The sequence below is a fragment of the Xiphophorus hellerii genome, chromosome 13 (genome assembly GCF_003331165.1).
Source record: "Xiphophorus hellerii strain 12219 chromosome 13, Xiphophorus_hellerii-4.1, whole genome shotgun sequence".
NCBI lineage: Eukaryota > Metazoa > Chordata > Actinopteri > Cyprinodontiformes > Poeciliidae > Xiphophorus > Xiphophorus hellerii.
The window spans coordinates 4,542,369-4,558,342 of record NC_045684.1 but is presented as its reverse complement, the minus strand read 5'-3'; positions in this window follow the sequence as shown (position 1 = coordinate 4,558,342).

Here is a 15,974-nt window from a genome sequence, read left to right as displayed (position 1 = left end):
CGATGGGAGGGTCACTCATATTTATACCAGCTGCAATGACCACGCCCCCGAAGGATGACGTTGATATCTGCTTAAACTCCTGAACTAGAGTTTGCCCTCAGCATATTTCCAAACCTAAAATTTAAGAACGTGTTCTGTACTATACGGTGATATAAAAGACACTAGTGTAAAGTTGTACTAAAGTTATATCACTTTTTAAAGCAGTACATGAACGAATGCATATAACGGCCCATGTAATGCACATTTTCACCAGGTGACAATTTCAAAATGTTGAAGTTCTTTCAAATTTTTTAATAATCAAATTACTGCTAAAGTTTTTTTGGGGGAAATGCACTCAAATAAAAATTCTGAAACTTTTATGGGATATTTAACAAGTTACTTGCTTTTCCTTGTCTTTATTTTTCTGCTATGGAGTAACTTTTATTGGACTTCCGTTTGTCCCACAACTGTAGTAGATAGCTCAGCTTCAGCTACAGGAGCTTACAGTTGAAAAAAACGGTATTTATTTATTTGTATAGTTAGTTAGTTAACTAATTGTCTTGCTAGTTAGTTAATTAACTGTCTTGCTAGTTAATTAGCTAGCTAGTTAGGTTAGTTTATTGTAAAGATGTCTATACAGGTCAGTATATAAAAAAATAATTTTTACAGCTGCAAGCTTATCCAAGATTATTTTGCCACAGTATTTACAAACATCTGATCAGTTAACTACATTCTTGCTCTGCGGTGTACTGGCTGAGTTTAAAACTATACATTTTCTGTGCAATAGTCTGAAAGGCACTCAGTGAACCTTCTGGGCCTGGCGAGGTTTGAACTATTTACAAGATCTGTTCATTCAGTGTGTCCATCACCAGAACTAAACACAGGGAGATGCCATCACATTTTGTTTTGATAACTTCGAAAGCCTCAACAAAAGCGTACATGTGTGCTCTGTTACTCCATGTTATGGTGTAAGTGTGTGCACATTGGAGGTTACCTAAACTCCAGATTGATAAGGTCATTGTCTTTGGTCAGAGGTTTGTGTCTAATCTTGATGTCTCACATGATTTACCTCAACCATGCTTTTTTCGACAAAAGGGGAACCTGGTTGCCATGACAACCCCAGAGGTGAGACAGCTGGTTAATAATTCAAGTCTCGCTCCATCCAGTCTGATATTTGTCTTTCTCCAGCTACGACTGTATAAACAGGGTTATAAAATTCAGCCATGGTCTCACAGCTTGATCAGGAGAACTCCGACATGCGGCTGCGCTTCATTTTCATCTCTCCCCTGTTTTCACCTTTGCCTTCCACTGGGCTAAAGATGAATCTATTGGTTTTAATGATATTTTGTAAAATATTCTATCACATGCTGTGTTGGGGTAAGTTTCACAGGATATAGTGTAACTCGTTTGTAAGATTGTCTAATGAAATCCTGTGCAAATAACAGCAAGGAACTGTTTTCATTCCTGACACTTGCAAATGTTTTCATATTCTTGTAAGTGACCGCCTACAAATAGATAAAATAACAGTATGTAAAGTTTGTAGATATTTTTATTCACTTGCATATTTCTTTGCATATTTTTTATAATAAATTTTTCACAACTGTATATTTGACATTAAGCAGTCCACATTTTTCTTTTATTATTATTGCTTATTTTTATGTGTATCTGTCTGTTTCCTTTTGCCAGTCACTTTGCTGCTGATACACCCAAATTTCCCTCCAAAGGCCAATAAAGGATAATTCTGTTCATGTATGATATACAAATGTTTAAAGACTTTGAAAGAACAAAGGCACATTCTTTGCTATATCTCAAAATCTTTTTTTATTTGATTTGATTTTTTTGTATTCTCCAATAATTATGTAGCGGATTTAAAATTATTTGCTTTTCTAGTCTCATTTGAGTGGGAGCAGCAGTGGCTGTGGTGATATAGAGCAGGTGGCTCCAGTTCCAGAGCTTCCAGTTTTGAACCCTGTTCCTTCCAATAGATAATTGGGAGTTTCCCCAGGAAACTCAAAGATAATCATGAGGGATGCATCAGAAACGACATCTGGCTTAAACATCTGCCAAGTCTGTGTGCACACAGCTGTGGAGTGGGATAGGCTGCTGTGCTGTGTGGACAAAAAGGACAACTCTCATTTAAGTGAATGATGTCTAATTTCACTTTCTACATACAATCCAGCTGTAAAGGTGTTTAAACTGGAATATAAGTATGGATGCTTATTTGGTAAAACTTTTACGGAAAGTATACCCCAATGTAATACAAATCCTTTATTGATCTCTTTCCCTGTTTGTTTACAGAAGAAAATTATATTTGCAACAGATTCTGTTTTATTTTCTACAGTCAGAATATAATTTTCACTTTCACCTTGAAGAACAAATCTTAATCTAGAAACAAAATGAACATAATCATGAACATAATTTGTAATTATAAACACAAAAACCCATTGCATTTTTATGATGAAACACATTTCATTTTTATGATGAGGTGATTAAATCCGAGTCGCCGCAGGACGTTCCAACTGTCTTTGCGGGTGACCTTTTCTAAACTACTGTAAGCTGATGACATTTATGACATTTGTTGTATTTTTGTTTATGAAAGAATGAATTTGACAGTGGGGGTGGGAGGCAGAAAGAGAGAGACATGCTGCAAAGGTCAAGCAGCAGATTTAAACTTAGATGACGGAAAGGCGGCTGGAACCTGCTGAGCCACCAGGACCAAAACTCAGCAGTGTTAGGAAATCTTTCCTGCACATCTTTAACACAACAACAGTAAGATTTTTAATTGTGTTTTACATAGTTATAAAATATAATTTATTTTAAAATGGTAGGTTTTCTGGCATAATATCATAGCATTAAATTACTAAAAAACACAACAATTTGTTAATAATGCTTTCTACTTAACTGACACTTAGAAGAACTCTAAATAATTCCAGGGATACAAATACTGATAGTGAAATGCACATATTCTTTAAAGTGAAATATGCTGATTTAATTTGTAAATGCTGTTCAGAACCTGGAGCGGGAAACTTAGGCAATGCAAATTTTGCATGTCTTTATGAATAGAAGATTGCTGATTAGTTTCCAGTAAAATTTTATTGATACCAATCAATAAAATTTATTGGTAAAATATTCTATCACATGCTGTGTTGGAAAACATTACTTCCAATGTACTTACATTGTTCAGTGTTGTTCAATGTTACCTACATTGAACAAATGTAAGTTAAAATAAATTAACAGTTTGCCCAGCTGGGCTAAACAAGAGGCTAGATCAGTTTTGTGATTATCTCATTAGTGATTTAAAATCACTATTAAAAGCTGAGCTGATGCTATCAGTAGATGTGTGCAAAAATCCCAGTTCATATGTGATTTTAATCAGTCCAAAGAATAGCTTAAAGAAAATTAAAATGTGTCTTTTTTACGTCAAATTCAGATAAAAAGTTAAGATGTTTGCGTTGTTTCGTCTATACATGAAAACAAGTGCCAGTAAATGCATCACTTAGTGTTTTGGACAGTTTTTTTGTTGTTGTTGTTTTTTTTGATACAATTATAATCTACTCAGGTATAAATCTATAATTGGTCTACTTATTTCCCCCTTGTCCTAAATTACATACATACCTTATGTGATAGAAATGGAGAACATCTGCTTCAAAACGACACTTTAACACAGTTGGTAACATAACCAAACTGATGGATTTAAAATTACTTTTGCTGTCTTCTATAAACACAAGTCAGACTGCATCATTTCACAACGTTGCCTCTTTGTAATTAAAGCAAAAAGGAAAATATATCATGTTCTGAGCTTAGTTCAATTCCTCTGACCATTTTTTTTTTTTTTTACAAAATAATAAAATATCCATGCAACAGATTGAAGTTAAAACATGTGAAGCATTCTTTTTGACTACCATATGGTGCCCTCTAGTGAGTAAGTAAATAACCTGCTGAGGACTTCATAAGAACATTTTGTAATAACTCCAATAATTCTTCTTTGTAAGTTTTTGAGAACTTGTTTTTGCTTTCTTTTATTCATGTGTAAAGAAATCTGATATTAAGAATGTGCTGGACTTTTTTTGTTTGTTTGTTCAGTGTCTTGTTAATTATGAATCACTGAAATAAAAAAGAATCAAAAAGGTTAATAGAGGTTAAAGAGAACAAACTGGTTTGAGATTTCTTTATAAATCTTTTGAGGAAACTAAAGATACTTTGTTGCAATTTGTACTCTCAGATTTTATGAGCTAATACTTCCTCTTGCAATAGTTTTAACTGGGATTCTGATTATTTCTATTTTTAAAATTGTATTTAAGCCTATATTTAAGAAATAGTTTTTTATGCCCTCTGCTGACCTTTAGAGGGCAGCAAAAACCAAAAGGTAAATGTATTTCTATCAACTTCTGTGGCTTAAATTTTCAGATTGTTTAGTAAATACCTTGATTTCCAACTATCTTTTGTGCTGCCTCCTCTCCTAAGGCATTAGCACAAAATGGTCTATTTCATTGGATTGACTTGATAATATAATTTCGTATATGAATTGGATAAGTCATTTGCTATGAAGTGGCACTATATAAATAAACTTTGCTGAACTGCATGTTGTTTCTTGCACAAGCACACAGTTTCAGATTTTGTCCTCAGGACTCATGTTGAATTTACTTTAAACGTTATTTCTTTATGTGGTTCTTGGACTATAAATACATGAGCAGAATAAAATGGTTTCTACATATCACAATGCTAATCCAACCCAGTAGAAAAATTTGATTGACTCCCAAAATATGCAAATCCAGGAGCGCTCACATAAAAATTTGTCTGAACATTGCTAATAAACAGTTTGGTGTGGCACATTTATCTTTAGATGTCACGTTAGGAGTAATGAAGTTTCAGTGTAATTTCTCAAAAGCTCTGGGGGCCAAACATGCTTTATGTGAGAACAAATGTAAGTAAAAATAAATTAACAGTCTGCCCAGCTGGGCTGAACAAGAGGCTAGATCAGTTTTGTGATTATCTCATTAAATAAAGTCCTGGTTGACAGCAGCCCCCCTCCTGCAAACCTCAGTTTTAACCCACCTTTCCCCCTGCAGGATTAGGCCATCATTCTTCATCGAGCTGCAGTCTCTGCCTCCGTGTCTGCCTCTGTCTTGGCTGGAACGACTAAATCTAAGAGCTCTCCTGGCAGGCGGAGAACGTGTCGACCTTGTCTCGTCCTCTGTTACAGGAAGGAGCCTCTAATCAACTCTGCAGAGAGGATGTGGGGATAACTGGCAGGAAACCAGGTGAGAGGAGGTAAATGAGATGTTGTTATTGAAGGCTGGGGCAGGACCATGTGGGATTTTACATTCATAATTCATTCAGTCAGCTAGTTTGCTAGCCTACCCAGTATATGCAGCAGTCAGTGTGACATTTACAAAGTTAGAGAATGACATTTAAAGAAAAGACTTCCCATATAAATAAGCTGAAGAATAGCAGAGAAAAATCATCAGTACGGATTGGTCAAACAGTTTCTTGCAATGCTACATCCTCTCACCAACACAAAGTAACTCTTAATGGTGATGTGAAAAGAAAATTGTGCAAGGTTTTTAGACAGTGTTAGGGTGAAAAATCTAAAATATGGGGAGAACAACCTTTTGCTTTATTGCAACTACAAGTTTCCAGGGACTGGTCTGTACCAGATTTGCACAGTCACATCTTTCTGCAGCGTCTGCTAGGTTTTCTTATAAGATTATCCTATATTTGGCTCTGTCCCCAAAGTGTGATGCTGCCACCAAAGTGTTTTACTGTGGGCATAATGGTCATATACAGTGTTGTCTTTGTGCCCAACTCAATAAGAATAATAACTCTTCTTATTATTTTTGCATGACAGCAAATAGTAAATAAATGAGCACCTTCTTTCACATGTTCTGTATCCCGTGTTTATCTAATGGTGGACTACAAATAGAACTTATTATATTTCAGTTAAAACAACAGCTTCATTATTTTCTTCTATGAAAACCAGATCTATTGAGCAAATGAATAATAATTCAATAATAATTAGGCTAAATTCTCCCACCTATATGCTCTTGGATTCCTCTCTTGGTCTTCATGACCTTTACTAATAGAGGATTTCTGAAGGTAGATGTTTGCACTAGATTTTCTTTTGTCAAATAAAAAAAGGGTCAAACATTCAATCACATTAATCATACAAAATTTATAAAACCATATTACATTTTCCTCTATTGCATACAATGCTAATTTAAAAAAAATTTGAAGTTTGTGGATGTAGTGTGAAATTTCTAATGGTTAAAGGGGTAAATTCTTTAACAGACACTCTTTGCATTAACTATTGTTTGAATCACCTTATATTTATATGACTCATGCAACAACTTGAGTCATTAACTCTGTCTGTGAGCCCCAGCAGCAGCTAGAGACTATGACTAAACACATTATGAGCTGGCTGTATATAATAATAGAAACAGAATATGTGTTGTTGTTTTTCAGAAAACTGGGCTGAGAAAGGCACAGATTCCGTTTTTGTTACCTTTAAATAATAACAATTAGTATTTACATTTGTCTGCTAATATTTAATTAAAGTTAATAAAGAGGAAGAAATAAAGTTAATAAAGTTATGTTGCTTTTCATTGGCTCCCCATGATTGTTAAGGATATGATGATTGAAAACTAAACTGAATTTAATGAGTTCATTTTTTAAAGTCAAAATTAGAAGCAAAAACTGCTTTCTAGATCCTAATGCTTAAGAGGAAGGCTTGTAGTCCTGCAAACCCATCTGCACCTGCTGCTCTCCCAACCCCCACCTCAAAAACTTACTCAACAGCTAAATGTGATGATAGATTTCCACATGGGCTATTAGGAAGAATATCGCACCTCATTTCAGTTTTATGGTGAGCTGTATTTCTTGGAACAGGAGTCCACACAGACAAGGAGGTAAATCAATTGAATGACACTGAGGACAGAGGCACATATTTCCAGAAACTCATCACGTCTACAGCTGGTCTGAGATCTGCTTATTTAGCCTTTGAGAGTGCAGAGCCAGAAATAGAACTTATGAAGGATCTTTCTGTGGAAAACAGTTTGGGTAATGTTGCTAATTACTTTAGTATAATTGTGTTCTTCTGCTAGCTAGCCTTCCTATGCGGTTTTATCTTATCTGCATTTTGGAAATGTCCATTTCATAAGCGAGACCTCTTACAGGTCATTCCTGTTATGTATGTTAAATCAAGACAAAACTGGCATTGTCCATGCTTCATCACATGGAGCGCCAATGGAGAGGGTCATACATACCACTTTCTTTTGTTTTACTGATAAGTTTTTATAAAGTAGCATTGCATTTGTAGTCTACCCCCATCAACCTGATTCCCCTCAATAAAATTAAAAGCAACCCTGTTTGCTGTTAGCCACAAACTACGTAGACACCGTAAACCTGTAGAAGAATGTGGCATCAGATAACACTAAACTTAAACAGTGTGGTCTTAGCTACATCACTCAGAACTCGGCATTTTTAGAAGTGGCAGCATCATACTGTGGGGTTACTTTTCTTCGACTGATACATAGAAGTTGGATGAACTTAATACAGGGCTTTCCTGAAAGAAAATTAATTAACAGTGGAAATAGCTTCATTCAGGTAAAATCCAACCTACTTCTTAAACAATAAAGTTGTCCGTATCTGCAGAAGGTTTACCTGTTGCCTGGTTTTTGGGTTAAAAAGCACCATGATGTGTATGAAATGTTTTCTGTGATGACCTGCTGGATGCTCCTCTCTGCGTTTCTGTTTCACAGCGATGCCTCCAGCTCTGCTCGGTTCTGGTAAAGTCCTCCCCAAGGAGCCGGTTTGTTTTGCTTTCAGATGCCTGACTGGCAGCCTAAATGCATCTGCAAAGGCCTGAGAGGAGACGAACAGCAGGACAACGTTGTGAGTGGAAAACAAACAGTATTGATTCTGCTGGACTCAGTAGTGGGATCAATCATTATGACATTTACTAGGAGCTCAGTGAAACCTGGACTTTGGCTTTAGGTTTCTGTGTGTGTCTGAAATCTGAAATTATTCATGTCATGTAGCAGCACTGAGATAATAGCATTGATGGGACTGTTTGTTGGAAGGATAACCAGATGCATCAGCCTTCTGGGTGCAAAGTTAATTATGGAAGATGCAATATGTAACTCTTAATGGAGAAATATTTGTTATTGTCAAAACACAGAAAATGACAAACTATGATACTTTTGTTTGTTTTTATAGCATGTAGCAGATGTTGTTTTGACTGGAAAAAGTCTAAAAAAGAAATATTACTCCACTTGCCTAAAGCTCCGAAAAGCTAGAGACCAGCTGGAAATCAAAATGAAGCAATTAGGTTTCAAAAAAGAAGAAAGGTAAAGATACACAACTGTTACTAGATAATCCATCCATCCAATCTCTAAACTCACTTGTCCTTGAGGGTCATGGTGGGAGGGAGCCATCAATCGCCATCTCTGAGTACAAGATAGAATACACCCTGGACAAATCGCCATTTCAACATAACACAGAAACACACATCCATGAACTCAAACATAAGGGCAATTAAGAATAACTTGCTACAATTGTATTTGTGCTTTAATGCTGGGTTTGTCTGAAGATAATTCCAACTTCTTAGTTGGAACACTGAGATGGGAATGATTATCTATACCTAAATATTGCAATTTTTTAAAAAGTAAAAGCTATTTATATTTCAATCTCATGATTAGATTTAAGCAAAAATACTTTAAAAACAAGATACAACATAATTTTTCAGTCCAGAATTTTAAAATAGTCGCTATATGTCCTTGTGATATATTTAAGAAAATTTGAATTATGTCTACTTCAAAGAGGCAAGTCAATATTTCAAATTCTTTAAAATGTTTGGCAGAGCAGACCATCTCTCTGTTTGGCAGGAACAGGATTACCCAGCATGCCCCACCCTGCCGCCTTCACCTCATCATGACCTGCCCAGTCACCCACAGATTGCCCTTCTGAACACAATCCTCACTGGATTTCCCTCACCAGCACTGACATGGCAGGAACTCCAGGTACAAAGCTTAAAACAAGATTCTCAGAACAGAAACTCTCTCTGGTACCTGCAGCAAATAAATACAATTCAAAGAAAGATTAAGATTCACCTGGCAGTTTTTCAGATTTCTTTTGGGTAACAAGAAATGTACATGCATTTAATTACAGTACAAATAATTGTCATGCTTCCTCCTTCCTCAAGCACTTCATGACTGAACTTGATTATGATCTGATCTGCATGCAGAAACTACCTGGTGTCATTACCTGGCATCAGCAGCTTACATGTTCAAGATTTAAAGGTCACATAAGATATCTCTATGGTAATCAGACGCTATGGTATTGCAGTACAACGCTCCAAGACGTGTGCCTGATGTTAACATAAACTACTATGTGTCAACATATTCAAATAAAATATGAGCCTGGAATGGTTTGTAATTGCCAATCAGTGACTTATGATGCTGGAAAGCAATTAAATAACCAATAAGGTGAAGATAAAAAAACCCAAAATGAATAAAACAAACAAACAAACAAACAAAAAAAACATTCAGAAGGCAAAGCTTTTTGCTTATACATTTTGGGATGTGCATATATAGAAAAAAACAAACCACAACATCTATTAATACCTTATTACAAAAATTGATGATTAAATAATTAAAGCCAAACTTCATGTCAATGAAAACTGAGTACTTACCTGAAAACTTTCATAGAATCTGAGAGAGAAAATAACTGGCAGGTGCAGCAATATACTACAACTGTCTTGCAAACCAAAATTTTCTAAAGATGCCAAGCTGGAAAAACATTAGCAATGACCTTAAATGAACATGTTGTGTGACACAAATAAAGGATGCCCTATATGGCTATTTACAAACTATTTTAAGTGCATCCATGTACAAATATACACAGACCTCTTTTCTCTGTCCTGTGGGGTTACTTTTAATATATCTACCTCAGTTTTTAACAAACTAAAGCTAAATTGGAGTCAATAATTTTAACTTAATTTTTATGTAAACCACTGCAAGTAAGACATGAGGGAGTTTGGATTTAACAATAGTGGTTGGTTTAGTGAAGCATAGAAAAAAATATCCTCTCTGACAAAGCTGAATATTGAAACAAATTCTTTATTGCTCTATCTCTCTGAGGCTCTGTGGTTTGCTTTGCAGAATGAAAAAATGAACACTGCATCCACATAAGTTAAATTACTTTTTGCTTTGCAACTAATACAATAGTTTAGCAGCTGGTGTCTATTGAAGATCCTCGTATCACCTTTTGTCCTGATAGTTCCCAACACACACAAACACAAACAACCATCTGTACAAATATTCATATATTCACACACATTGTAGCATTGTACAAATACACACAATTGCTGCTATAAATAGTTATCACTGTGCTTGTCTTCATAAGATATTTCTTGCAGTCAGCTCCTATTATTTTGCAGCTTCTGTCTCACTTTTACCTCCCCAGTTTATTTTCTCCTCTCCTCTCCTCCAGCTCCTTCTCAACCTGACTTCTCCTCCCTCAGTCGGAATACAAATAACCCTCTCTCCTCCTCTTTCGCATCTCTTTCCGTCCATCTCCATTTTTTTTTTTTACTCCTACAACAGCTCGTGTTCCCCATAAATTTTCTCTGCTTGAATTCTTGCTCCTCATCTTCAGGCATGACTCATAGACTTTACCCCCTCCTCTCCCTCATCCCTACATCTCTGCACTCTCTCCTGAGCGTCTGCTTAGATTTTCACCTCTTTCTTGCTCTTTCTGTTTCTTCCTCTCTTTCTTATTCTTCTTTAGGTACCTCTATCCTTTCCGTGGCCATCACCGAAAACCTCCCATGTGTTTTTCTCCCCCTTTCCAACTACGGTACTTTAAATTGTTAAATCTGAGTCAACAGTTTTGCTCTGAGCGGAGTAATGGACTGGATATGCAAATATAAAATCTTTTTTTCATTGTCCCTCAGCACCTGCAGTACATCGTCATGGTGATATCCCTTTAAATGTCAAACTAAAGTAAGTTTTTACCTGCAATGTTGAATTTCAGATGCATCTTTAGTGTCTTCATATGATTTAAGGTCATGTCAGATGAGTAAAGGAGTTCATCCTGCATCAAGACCTCGTAGGTTTTATATTAGCTCCAAAGCCTGGGGCTAAAAGTATAGTGACTCATTCTGTCTTGGGCATTTTTAGTCCATTGTCTGACTGTTACCTGCTCTCTTAAACAGGTACAGAACGCATAAATGCACTCAAGAGGTAAAAGTAGACAATTTTTGGTTCTAATAAGATCCTACACACATTTAGCAGGTAGGTCTCATGAATATCGATTAGTAATGCAGAAATATTTAAATAACACTTCTGGGTATTAATGACCTTTAAGTCAGAGGTAATTTTCTGAAATAGATGTGTTAAAAGCGACCTAAAAAATTAATGTTTTACTGCAGACGCTTGTCTCAGAAAGTTGAGAAAAATTAAATCTCACATTGGGGATGCTAAGGTAAGAAAGAGAAATCTCCAAAGTCCATTCTTAAAGACCTGCAGCAAACAATGGCATCACGAGGTCCCAAAGTCTCCATAACAACCATGAAGTCCTATCAGTTCTCTAAGCTTCTGTTTGGAAAGAACAAGAAGAAAAGCATTTTCTTCAAAAAAATCACAAATGTGAACATGGTATTCACTAAACGTTACTGGGACATTTAGTGGAACAGTGTTCTTTGGCCAATAGGCAGCACATTTCCATGGGCATGTTGTGTCATGTCATACATACCCATGTACAGTGGAAACAGCCAACAATTCCTATTTTTGGTTTAACAGTCAAGAATCATAGTACAAGGCAAAGTGCTGTCCAACTACTAATGGGTGTACAAAATATTAACAGAGGAGCACGTAATTGTGGAACTGCAATTTCCTAGTATTCCCCACTCCTGAGTAAATGATCATAAATTAAAGTTTGATTGTTTTCTAAATTGATCAGTGTGAAATTGTGCCTCTATAGTAAAATACAATTTAATTTTAAGGCTTTTCATCTTTACCAGAAGGGCTGGTAAGTTATGAGGTTGTAGTCACTATAATATAAAGTTCCACTTCAGTTTTGTGATGTTGATATTTTTTTTGTATTACTATATTTTGTTTGTCTTCTAAAAGGCTAGCTAATTACATAAATTATTTTGCGATTTATATTTCAAATGGATCTTGCAGAAGTAGAGTTTATTGATGTTTGATGCCAAAAAATAATTATCAAAAAGCCTTTGTTGTGTCTGTCTCTAACTGTGCACTCTACTCTGTAATGCACACTAGCAATAATAGGCTTCACATGAATGTGAGTAGCCCAAGATGCGCACTAATGCACCCTCATACCCGATCAAAAGCTGGCTTTCGAACACTGTTCTCATAATTACCTGGGAAGGCTCAGTGCTCTTTAGCCTGGAGGATGATCTGGCCATGGTTTCCACAGTTTCAAAGTATTTTTTTCTTTTTTTTTACTGTCAGGCAGGATTTGAAAGAGTTTGAATCCAGATAAGACATCAGTAACTCCTGATCCTAATTCTGTAATATAAGTGGTTGCAGATGATGGTTTTTGAGGCTCTTAAAGGGATTTCTGCAAAATCATTGCTAATGTTTCTGTTCTTCCTGTTGGGTTGATTGGAACAAATAGACTGAAGCAATTTTCTATTTTTATAGGTGTTATTTTTCTTATGAAGGCATATTTCTGATTATTTATCTGATTGTTTATTAATATTCATTGTAAATAATGAATTTCTTGAGTTCTTTGAAAAGCAATGTTTCATGCAGTCAGATTGTTTGGATTCATGGGTAATTTACTGTTAAATGAAAGCAACTAATCTCCACTAGGAATGGATGTGATTATCTCAGCCATCAGGATGATCTGGAAAGGAAAACTAAAGCACCATATGGCTGATATTTCACAAAGCCTCCTCCGCTTCTTTATTAACTATAACAGTACAATGAGACATTAACAATATGAAGTAAAGCTGATGAACATGATTCCTAGTGTCTAAATGAATTGCAACAGAAAGTTTCCCTGAACCTACACAGTTTAAACTCTGACCTGCTAATGTTGAGGTCTGTAATTTAATTAGAAGCTGCTGGTTATGTTTTTTTTATCTCCATTCTCTGACGTCAAGGACAGAAAATCTGTCAAGCACCTCACAGCGCTGGTACGAGTCTGACAACAGAGGAAGGATGACACATTGCTGGACAGTGAGAATCATAATGGCAGGTCTGGTTGGTAAGCCACAGAGAAAAGGGGAAAAATAGTCACAAAGATTTCAATGCTTTTTCTACTACAGTCTTATAGGAAATATTAGTACTTATTACAAATTTTCTGCTTTCTGACCAATTCTTCCCAGCTAATTCAGTACATTGCTACTGTAACTTATTTGCATCCCTTGTAAAAAGGTGTATCTTTCAGTGCAGTAGGGTAAACCTGTACAGTACAAAAAAGATTTGACACAAAGGTTTATTTCTCTAAGATAAGAAACCTGATATTCGGTTCAGGAAGTCTGTTTAGAGATGCTCCCCTAAACCTGTCCATATCTGCAGTCAAAGCAATAATTATACATTTTAAGATAGCTTGAACTTTGACAGCTAAGACTGGAAGAGGACTCGCTGTTATCTCCCCACCACATGCAGTGAACTGGATAGTAAAGGATGTAAATAAATCTCCACATCTCCAGCCGTTTGATTAAAGGTGTGTAAGAAAAGAAAGTATGTTGACGGAGAATCTATGATGCTGTTGGCCTGTTTTTCCTTCCAAAGGCTCTGGGAACTTTAACATTTCATTATATCCTGGGGTCTCTCCCAGAAAGCTGACTGATAGGTTTATTTTGTCACAACAATTATTTGTTGTTAGAACTTTCAAACTATACAACTAAATCAACAAAATAACATTCTAAACATCTCTGCATGTTCCAACCTTGTGAATTATTATAGCTGAAGACAAATTGTTGCCCTCTTAAAAGAAGGTTATGCAAGTTATTAACACCAGAGGGAGGCATTAAGTGTGGCACTCTTAAACAATTATTTCTTAATATGAATCTGTTTAATTGTGCTTCAATTATATTTTCTCATTTGGGGATTGCTTGATTAAGATGTCTTATTTTTTTAAATTAAAGATATTAATAATTCTTAACAACTTTGAATCAAATGAAAAAAAACCTACCATCTAATTTAGACCAAAGCAGTTTTGTTATTCAAGATACATGTGATGTTTTAACGGTAGAAAACAGAAGAAAATTAAATTTTAAGCATTTTGTTCCTGGATGAAAATTCATTCTAAGAGCTTGTGCAATACGGCTGCAGCTCATTTGTGTGAATTTATTGAGTGTGAAGTCAAGAGGTGTGCTTCTACTCCCCGTCTGAAATGGAGATCCAAGTTAATAGAATCGGGAGCAGCAGCCGTCTCTCCTCGCCGGATCCCGGCAGCTGAATCAGTGTGTTTTCATTTTGTGTTAGATGAAGAGGGGAAACTGGGGAGGCAGAGAGGAGGAGAAAGCAGGGATGTTTGAAGGAGGGGAACAGCTTGTTAGAGAAAGAGAGAAAGGAATAAGTGGAAAGCTCAGCTGCAGATTTGAACAGACTGCAGCGTCATACATATTACATGCATCAGATATTGCTCATATCAACACTTGCTCACTGTTACTCGAGTGGAATAAAACTTCCAGATCCCCCAGGGATGATAAATATAAATCCGGAGAGTAAATGCATGGAGCTGTCGGAACCAAGCTCACGTGTTTAACATGAGTGGATTTAAATCAGCAGATGAATCCATAAAAACCATACAGCTCAAGGACTTTAGTGGAAATGAGTCTGCAGTAAAACATGAAGTGTCTTCTACTATTCTTTATCCGAGTTGGCCAGCCTGCTGCATTGATATGTGTTGTGCAGCTCGAGAAGAGGAGGGGGAGAAAAAGAAAAAGAAAGAGAGATTAATTAATGCAAGTAAGCCTTGGTGTTAGCAAAGTTTAAAAAAGGTTAATTTTCTCCTAATGTAAGCTTAATTTGGTAAGTGCTGCAGATTTCAGTGTAATAACTGTAACATTATGGAAGAAAATCCATCTTTAATGCTGCCTGTGATCAGTAACAAGTGCCTGCACACTTCTTGCTCACTCTAAGCCAGAGTTCATTGGGTTTATTCAGTTGATATAGGGCTTAAAACACATAGGAGTGGTGATTTTATCCACTGCCACATGTACACTAAAGAAAACTACTATTTCTGATTTATTTAGGTTTACAATAGGTTTAATAGGTAGAAGAATTACACATATCGTCTGGCATTAGCAAACTACAATATTTCAGATTAGAATATTTTGACAGATTTAAACGGATTCTGAATAATTTGGGTTGCAAGAAGTTCAACCCTACCACTTAAAGCAAAGTTTGATTGTTTTCAAAACAACTTGGCTCAAAACATTAGTTAGTAAAATATCTAGCTAATCTGGTTGCTCTGGATGTCTTGACTAACTTTTCCCTGAATTTTATTGTTGGTGTTTAGTCTGAAATCCATTCAGTGTCCTCACATATGGGTAAAATGTTTTACTACAGCTGAATATATTACAAGTAAACACCTTTTTTCTCCCATTCTTGTCACTTTTTGACAAAAACATGCAAATAAAGGGGTAAATTGGACTTTCTCAAAACATCTCTGATGTTTGATGCTTTCTGTGATCTGTGCATGTAAACTTATTTTTTTGGAGTTTTGATTTTTGTATTTATTATCAATGACAGACGACAAAACACCACAACAATGTAAAATCTACCCATGGCATGTTGTTGAAAAGGTGTCAAACTATATTTTAAAGTAGATTTGAGTTATTTTACAGAAATCCGTGGCTGGTAGCTTTAATCGTGCTGGTGCTGGCTTTAAAAAACACAAACGAACCAGTTCATGTTTCCTTTGTTTTCCATCCTGGGCATAGAGAGAAGGCCTATTCAACCCATGCAGGTTGCCTTGACAACAAATAGTCAAGGCTGCTGGACAGTAGCACTGGA